The sequence below is a fragment of the Belonocnema kinseyi genome, chromosome 2 (assembly GCF_010883055.1).
Source record: "Belonocnema kinseyi isolate 2016_QV_RU_SX_M_011 chromosome 2, B_treatae_v1, whole genome shotgun sequence".
Classification (NCBI taxonomy): domain Eukaryota; kingdom Metazoa; phylum Arthropoda; class Insecta; order Hymenoptera; family Cynipidae; genus Belonocnema; species Belonocnema kinseyi.
In genome coordinates, this window is record NC_046658.1 from 95,619,445 (window position 1) to 95,629,656 (window position 10,212).

General features: G+C 27.4%; 1 protein-coding gene across 1 annotated transcript in view; it reads right to left on the minus strand.

The window, feature by feature from the left end:
- The window catches only part of LOC117168177, a 115,812-nt gene extending 106,285 nt beyond the window's left edge, over positions 1-9,527 (minus strand). Inside the window, exon 1 of the mRNA XM_033353630.1 lies at positions 8,917-9,527. The gene's annotated coding sequence lies outside the window, so the exon portion shown is untranslated. The remainder of the gene's footprint in view (positions 1-8,916) is intronic.
- Positions 9,528-10,212: the final 685 nt, after the last annotated feature.

The following is a 10,212-nucleotide window of genomic DNA, read 5'->3' on the forward strand; positions in this document are numbered from 1 at the left end:
ATCAATCTCTCTAGCAATCACCCCAAGCGAAGAACCTCACGAAGTCGTTATGTAAGGTTCCCCACTTGGGTCCATTAGTAGCCAAGGTCTTTTGTTTCAGGCTTCATCCACTCTACTGACACTCTTTTTATTAACTATTTGCCAACATACTTTCCTGTCCTGGCATATTTCTCTAGCTTCTTTTATGTCCATGCATTTTTTTATGCAGGCTCTCGCGTTTCTGTGACTTCTTATGTCTCTCCTAACTAGGGTCTCATTCACACATTCTAACCATTCTTTCCGCGGTCTACCTCTGGGCACGCTGCCATTTACTTTGCCTTGATACACTTGTTTCGTTAGTCGTTCATTTGGCATTCTCTCAACATGTCGGAACCATCTTAACCGATTTCTTTCCCATGTGTCTACTAGCGTCTCTTCTGCACCACATTCTTTTAGAATTATCTCGCTACTTACTTTTGTCCATCAGTGTTTTCCCGCATATTATGCGCATGAATCTCATGTCAATTGCGTTAATTTTACTCTTATCTTTTTCTTGATAAGTCCATGTCTCGCTACCGTATAGTACTGTCGGTACAAATATGAAATTATGTATTGCCATTTTAGCTTTATTTGATATATTTTTACTTCTGATAAGGGGACCTGCTCTACCAATAACCTTCTTACCTTCATTTATTCGTCTATCTAATTCCTCATCTGTCTTCCCGTCCCTAGTAAATAAGCTACCAAGATATACGAACCTATCAGTTTGTTCAATTGTCTCATCATTTAATAGAATATTGATTAAATAATCATTATTCCCTTTATTTAAATATTCTTCCTGCACTATGGACCATATTCTGGTTTCAACACAGAAATATTCTACATAAAATTAAAAACTCTACCATGTCGTTGAAAGTTTAATTATTTTGTTAAAAATTAAACTATTTAGATGAAAATAAACGTTTGTTGAAAATGATTTTCTTTAACGTTGAAAGTTCAATCATTTTATGGAAAATTCGTCGGTTTGGCTTAAAAATTAGACTTTTTTGTAGAGAATTCTTGCGAATTTAAAATTAAACTCTTCTTAGTTCAAATATTAACTATTACATTTTTTGTTTAAAATCAATCTTCATTTCTTCAAATTTACCTATTTTTTGTTTAGAATAAAATATTTTTTTTTAGAAATATGAACGATAACTTTTATATTTTATGTACAATATATCTCTGTAGGAATGGGTGCTACTCTTTCTAAAATATCTACTAAATTCCACGAGATCGTAAACCAAGGCTTAAAATCTCGGTAACTCATATTTATTCACGAATTATCGGAGAAAGGTAGCCTACTATTTTTAAATATGGACTTATTGTCAGAAAAACGTTTCTTTGAATCGAAAAAATTCGGCTTCAGATACAAGGAATAAAAAAAGTTATTTTCTAGATAATGGTTCAAATAATTATGTGAATCATTATTATATTATTATCAAAAACAGCGCATTATACAGGCTTATTCATTCTTTCTTATCGCTATTTATCAAATAAAAATGTATGCTTAAATTTGAAGGACTATAAAATATAAGTATTACTCATGAATTAAAATAAATATTGAAATAGCTACATCGTCTTTAATACAACTTTAATTTTTATCAGCTTCCAATAATCTGTAACTTATATTTAAATCTAAGATTTTACTCAGCAGGAATGAGAATAAAAGAACGAAAATTAATTAATTTAGGATTTTATATCGTAATAAGATGTTCTTAAAAGACATTCTACAAATCTTCGTCTTACTTATCTGTTTCATTTTCGACACTGATCCATTTTGAAGAAGTTTACAATTTTAAATTCACCAACTTTTTTACTTTTGAATGCTTATATTTTACAACTCATAAAATTTTTAACATCTTTTTAAAATTGTTTCATCTTGAAGATTTGCGATGATTAAAGATCCTACAATTGTTAATGTGTGTAATTTAAATGATGTATTTTTTATGTTTAAAAAAAATACTAGTTAAATTTTCAAGACTTACAATTAAAAACTTAATTCATTCAATTTGAAAACTTCCAAATTGAAGAAATTTCGTATGTAAATAATCAAAATTAGAGCTTTTGAAAATTTTAAACTTGATAAATTTCAAAAATTATAAACTCTTTAATTTTAAAGATGTACTAATAAAAATGTCTAAATTATGATTATTTGAATAATTTTTGAGATAAAAACTCAAGAGTTTTTTATTCTTTTTCTTCAAAATTAGAGAAATTTTGAATCTAAATGATCAAAAGTACAGCTTTTTTCATTGTAAAACTTACAAATTTCCAATAATATTTAATAGTAAATTCTCAAAATTAAACATTTTCAATCCAGTTCTACAATTTTGAAGACACAAAATTTGAAACTAATTAATTATAAAGATGTATAAATCAAAATTAATAAATTTTGGCAATCAAAAGACAATTTTTTAATTTAAAGTCTTTCAATTTTTATGTAAATTATAAAAATTGCTGAATTTAAAATTGCATAATTTTAAATTGTCAAAAATTAAAAACTCTTCAAAATTAATAATTGCAAATTATTAAAATTTCGAGAGTTACATTCTAAAATATAATGTTTTTTTGAATAGTTAAATTTTAAAGACTTAGAATGGAAAATTCTTAAATTTTAACTATTTGAAAATTAAAATTATTCAATTTTGAATATTTGCAAATGAAGATTCTAAAACACATAACGTTTATAATAAATAATAATGAAATTTTAAATGCTTTCTTAGAAATTGTAAAATTTGAAAATAACAAATAATTTAATTCTCAAAATTCAAAATAAAAATGTGTTTTATTTTAAAGTTCATTCAACAAATTTGTTGTTTGTTAGCTTTAACCAAATATTTTGTAAGATTAAGTATTTGGTGGATTAAACCCAAAAAGGTGGTTGGATCACATAAATATTTTGTTTCATTAACAAACATTTGATTCAATAAAATTACCATTTATATCCAGGAAAAAGTTTTTTTTTTGCTCTAAGAACATTTTTTTCTGAGTGTAGATAAGAAACAGTAGTTTTTATTCCATTCTGTTTGCAAGGAACTTCCCCAACGCTGCATTTAACTTTAAATTATGAAAATTTGATATTTAAATTCAAGCTAAGGAGTTTCTATTAAATTGATATAAGTAAATATTTTTCTGAGTATTTACTTTTAATAAATTAATAAATTTAATAGGAGTGTACAACACTTGTACTCCAGTTTAAAAATATAAAAAAGTACTGAATTGAATCTTGATATCCAACCACAGACCTAATAATTTATGATTTTAATTATTATTGCACAAGAGCAAAATTACTACATTATTTTATGTCACAAGAAGAACTGGTTTTGCTACTTTGCATCCTCGTTCATCGTCACCACAGGTGTTTGTAAATTTTCATTATCTAGACAAAGTACGATTATTTTTTAATGCATTAATGTGCATTCCGTCTATTATTAATTATTTATGCTTATAATAAAGAAGCTTACTTATGTGAGTACTTAAAAGGTGGTAGATTTCAGAATTTATATTTTAGATACTAAATTTCTGTTGCCTTACATGTGAATATTAAAAGTACAATGATTTTTTCTTGTAGCAGTCTTCTTCTTTCATCAATATTTAAGTACGAAAAAAAGATACTTTATTTGCAAAACCCTTTTTGTCTTCTCTGAAAATGCTCTTGAATTAAAAATTACAAATAGTAAAATGAACTGCCAATTTTTACACGTATATTAATAGAAAAATTCGCCTGTTATTGTAATTTTATCTTTCTCCAAAACTTTTTTTACATTTGGGTAGATAGATAGATCCTACCAAGAAAAATGTTTTAAATTATTTTAAGGGTTGGGTTGACATTCCTTAAATATTTATGTGAGGAAATTACTTCAAAATAAATGCAGAAATCATTCTTTAACACAAAACTGTTTAAATTTAATATAAGGGTAAATTTAATATTCTCTAAACATTCAAGAATCCAGCAGGTTAATAAAAAGTTTCCTGTGGTTCTAATTATTAGAAAATGTCGACTTTCTTAGTTCAATTTTTGAAGAATATTAAAAAAAAACTTTGAATAAGTTTAAAGATTTTCTCGGCAAGATTTTTTCACGCCTATTGTGAACAGATTTCCGACCACAACAGTTTAATACAAAATTCTCTTGTGATTTTAATTGTTAGAGAATATTGATTTCCTTGGTTATATATTTAAGGGTAGTTAAAAAAAACCTTGAAATAAATTAAAACATTTTTACTGTTAGTAGAATTTTTCTACACTTATTTTGATGTGATTTCCCATCCCAATAGTTAAATTAAAAAATATCTCGGGGGTTTGGTTCATAAGAAATGTTAATTTCCTTACTACATTTTTTAAGGAGACCAATTCAATGACAGGCCAATTTTTCTATTGAAATAAATGTCAACATTTTAAGATAGCAAATATATTCAAGTAACAACTGTCAATTTTTTGATAATTTTCTATCAAATTATTGATCTGCTGATTCGAAATTACAAAAAAAGGATAATTAGAAAATTTGACTAAAAGGCATTTTCTCTACATATGGTAAAATTTGATGCATAGTTGAAAAAGCTGACCATTTGAGTCAGAATGTAGAGGATTAATTAGACCGTTTCGTTTCAAATCACTATTTGAAAAATTTGTGTTTAGAATAAAAAATTTCTACGATGAAGCACCTGCTATCGTTCATCTGTCCAGCGAACAAAATAACTGTACTGGAGATCCTAATCCCAGAACGGATTGCGTGGGCATACTAAAGTACAAAGAAATAGCAGGTTTGGTCTTCCATTTCAAATCGAAAACGACACGTTCCGATATAAGAGTCACCAATGAAATGTCATAATAACTCGGAGAAACTGACGTTAGGGACGTGTCTTTTACTTCTATTTTACTATATTCAGAAACTACAGTCTACGTCAGGAATTTTTATAGCTTTACTAATAATTTATGGAGAAGAAAACGTTCGTAAATCAAAGAGGAAAGTTTTTTATTACTTATTTTCAAATATTTCAAGTACAATCGTAATTTATTTGTTTTACAGGATCCATTTGTTGACATAAATTTGTTGAATAATTATAATAAAATAAACCGCGAATGTATTTTCTTGAACTTTTTATGAACTTAGATTCTATTGTGGATATCTCAGTCAAGACTTTATTTATTTGCGTAAAACCTATTGAAATGATTGGAAATTGCTTAAAAAATTACTTTCGTGTCTACACGTTGTCAATTGTTAATAAACTGAACACAAAAAAAACTTTGGTATCAATTTTGTTTCGAGTCATTTTCTTATAAACTGTATTGGAACTGCAGTTATGTTCACTAGGGTAGTCCAAAAATGCATGGCAAAATTTTGTTGCGTGACAGAGGGCAACGACCCCCCCCCCCATTTTATTCCAAATCCGAAAAAAGAAATTCCCAATTTTTAATTTTTAATTTTATAAAATTTTATCGTCTGCCGATTTTGACTTGAAGTTTCCCGTGTAAAATGCATGGGGAAAAATAACTTTTTGGAGTTTTTAGAATAACTTTTTAGGGTTTAAAAAATGTGACGGAAAAGTATGGGGGCCGATAGAGAATTATCCAACGAAGAATTTCATCTATCAGACATTTGGTTTTGACACACCCAACACACCCCCACGAGTACCTGAAAACTACCCTTAAATACAAAAATGTCAATTTTTCATGAAAAAGATATTTTGAACACTATATTCTCGTATTATTTTTCTTAAAATTATTAATATTGGTCTAGTGGATATATTTGTTATCATTGGTTAATTTTTCTTCAATTATTTAAACAAATGGAATTTTGTTTAAATAATTTTTTTTCTCGATAATTCGTTTCCCCCCTAAAAATTATTATTATTAGTCTAGTAGAATATTTATTAACATTGGCTAATTAATCTTTTATTATTTAAACAAATGGGATTTGTTTAAACAATTCTTTTTGGAATTTCGTTCTTTTCCTTAAAAATTTCTACAATTAGTCTAGTGGAATATTTATTAACGTGAGTTCATTAATTTTCAATTGTTGAAACAAGTGGAATTTCTGTAAATAATTTTTTTATGAAAAATTATTAATATTTCTTCAGTGGAATATTTATCAACATTATTTGATTAATTTGATTTGAAAAAAAATTTTAATAACAATTATTACTTAAATATTACTGATAAATTAATAATTAATTAGTTATTAATTATTACTGATAAATATTCCACTAGAGCACAGTAATATTTTTTATTTTTAAAAAATCGAAACGAAATTATTTAAACAGATTCCTTTTGTTTAAATAATTGAAAGTTAATGACCTAATGTTAATAAATATTCTACTAGACCAATAGTTATCATCTTTAGGGAAAAACGAATTTAAAAAATAATTGAAACAAATTCCATATGTTTAAACAATTAAAAATTAATGAACCGATGTTATTAAATATTCCACTAGACTAACAGTAATAATTTTAAGAGGAAAAAAATTAATTTTCGAAAAAAAATATTTAAACAAATTTCATTTGTTTAAATAATTAAAAATTATACAAAAAATGATGATAAATATTCCATTAGACCAATATTAATAATTTTAAGTGAAAAAAGACCAGAATACAGTGCTCAAAATGTCGATTTCACGAAGAATTGATATTTTTTGTTTTAAGGGTAGTTTTCAGGTACTCGTTGGGGTGTGTTAGGGATGTCAACCCCTAAAAAATTATTACAAAAACTCAAAAAAGTGAGTTTTCCTTATGCATTTTCCATGGGAAACTTCAAATCAAAACTGGCACCTGTTAAAATCGAAAAATAAAAAAAAAGCCTTTTTGAGCCGCCCTAATGTTCACTCTCTTGATTAATACCAAAACTAAAAATCGATTTAATTAGTTTCAATATATTTATTGCTTAATATAAACCAATCATGATTCAATATTGTTTCAGAACATTTTGCCGTTGTTTCTTTGTTTAAGTAGCCTACAATATTTAAACGATTTATCTACAAATTTGTGTATCGAGTTTGGAATGATTTATTAAGCACGAGGCCTACCATTTGAATGGAGCTGGAGTCTGCACTGTTTCATAAAAAATGTTTAAAGAATTAAGAATTAGTTACCAGAATTCAATTTTTTTAAATTATTTTTTTTTTAAATTAGTTATTCACGTTTTATTGTATAGGAAGAGTGTTATCTGAAAGTATCATAATGAAATTAAAAAAATGAACAAAGTAGTTTGTGCACGAACTCTAATCTGATGATTTTTTTTTTATTTGAATAATTTATAGTACTCATATGAAATAATTTATAACTTCATGGGTAAGACATACGTCTCAGTAATTGCAACGTCATTTTTTTGGTCTTAATCTAATTTAAATTAAATTCTATTTGATACTATAAAATGCTAAAAAGAAATGGATTTTATTATAAAATGTTACTCTTAACATTTCTTAAACAATATATTCAAATTTTAACTACATTTTTTGATTATAAGAACCGTCACGATTACTGGGGATATTTAACGTTTGTTACAAAGTTTTAATAGTTTTTCTTTCCTTTTCCTCCTTGTACTTAAAACACTATTGTTACAAACCTTCAATTTCTGTCCGAGTCAACAACTTCTCTTTTTTAAATTGTTTTCAATTATACAATATTTCTAGTTCAATGTAATTAACTATTAATAATATTAATATTATCTTTAGTATTATTAGAAACAATGTTTTTAAGATGGAAGACTATATTTAAGGTTACAATTTACCAGAAAAATGTTTAATATCGACAACTTTGATTAAAATCTCAAAATAAAATAATCCTTGAAAAATAATTTCTAATTATCATAAGGATGAAGTAAAATATTTAATCAAAGGTGATGAAATGAATTGGTTCATTGAATTAGATTAACATGAATTATGTTGTCTTTTGTATTATATAATTTTATTATTTTCAAACGAGTATTCTATTTGTTGAACATTTTTAATATAAGAGATGTGAATTTCTGACAAAGTTAACCACTTCCCATCTAATTTATAAATTATTTTCAATCAAAAAACTCTCAAACGAGTATTTTATTTATCTAAAATGTTTAGTATAAAAGTAGTTAAATCTTACAAAAAACATCCACTCTAAGAAAATCTCCGCCAAGTAAAAAGTTATCAATGAAATCAACATAGTTTATAACATTTATTTCAAAAGTGTTATTGAAACATTGAGAGTGTATTGATACGAAAAAAGTTAGAAAAACTTGGCGAGGTTTTTTAAAACATAATAATAATAATCGCGCTAAATTTGTCTTTTTTTTCTTTCCAATGCATTCCTCAAGCTTCTACAATATTTTGTTTTGTTTAAAATTTTACGGTCATCTAATCCCGATTTTCAAGATTCGAAATCTTCCTGATCAAAGCTGTCAGGGAAGACCGATTAATCATGTTGGAGATACACTCTGTCAGAAGAAATATAGCCGGAAATAAGATTTTTCAACCCAGTTAGGAGAAATATCGAGAGACGAAAGAATATAAATCCTGCTTGAAAGAATTAAAGAGCTGTTCAGAAAAGAGAAAGGGATACTGGCTAAAGTAATTAATCATTCCCTAATTTCAATAGAGAGATTTGATTCGAAATACCTCCAAAATTAACACCTGCTCCTTTTCTTGAATAATTAATTAATTCATGTCTTTTAGATTAATATCGCCTCTGATTTAATTTAAATTTCAATTATTTGATCTATTAGTTGTTGATTACAAAAAATAATTAAAACAATTCATGAATAGTTAAAATAAAATATTATCAATAAAAAAAACCCTATCGTATAGAATTATCTGATCAACAATCACGAGCTTACAACTTCCTTCTAATTACTTTCACTGCAAAAGAGCGTAATATCACACCTTGATAAGCTCAGGACAACCTAGTATTTGTCGCAAATTTCTTACCTGTTTCTTTGCATTACAATCATGCTGCACATGCAAAACTGATGGTTAGCACATTCCTCCAAGCTGATAAATCTCATCGCAGCATTCAAAGATCAAATGCAAAATACCGGAAATTCAGTCAATAACTAATAAAAGTTGTTCTTCAACTGAAACACACTTAACAGTAAATTATTTTCACTTTTTTCACCATAGTATTTATGAAACTCCCACGCAGATGAATTCCATTTTTCTCTCGCAGACACGTATGATAAACTTTTTAATTTTTTAATCAATCTATAAACAATTAAATTAATTTTTCAAACACTGCAAACACAAGTCATACAGGCTTTTCACTTTCCACAGAAATAATAATAATAACAAGAATTATTATGAGTATTATTAATAAGTCTCTGATTCACGTTTTACTCGTTTTCCCCACATTCCGATGTGTTTACCCGGCGCCAATCCTTATTCCGGGACTCTTGATTCTTTGGTTCGAAATCTTGAAGCATTGAGTACGGGAAATTGAAAATTGGTGGAAGTTCTTCCGGAAGCCGGCAAAAGTCTGGGGCCCGTTTTAATTAAATTGATAGCGATGTTGCGAACGTCTGGTTGTCTTTTCTTTTCGTCGAGACTCGCGCCCGCGAACAGACGCCACTGCTATACGAAGAAGTGGAAGAAGGTGGCACATAGGTGAGAGACGCCAGGTGGGAGTGGAGAAAAGGTAGGGCCCCATAAGCTCCCCACCTGTACGGCACACACTGTTCGTGGGCCCTGAGATGATAAAAAGGAGTCTCATTGGCTGAGACGTTGATTTCAGGCCCAAGAATCAAGCTTCGAGACGGAATTTCTACATTATCGATGCCCCAGTGATAAGTTATTTATTTACTTATTCCTGTGATAACAAAATTTGATATGTAATCAATTATTTTATAATTGTTTTACCGTCTTACTAGCGATATTATAAGCATGCTAAAACCATTTTATTGCTAATTAGTAATGATAATTAACAAATATAAATCAAGATTATTCTGAATTCGATTTTAAATGTTAGAGTTTAATCACTTAAAAAAAGAAAGAATTTGAGAATTATTGAGTTTGAAATATTCAATCTCAGATTTGTTTCTCGTCAAGAAATCTTGGAAAGCCAGGAAAAGTCAGGCAATGTTAGGAAAACGTGTAAGATTTAGGGAATTTCAATAAACTGAAGTTGAAGTTTAAAAAATTCTGTGAAACTGTTAAATAGACTTCAGATTCTTTCCCCTATCCTCACTTTTCCCTTTTTCTTTTTAAATAACTATTATTTCCCTCACTTTT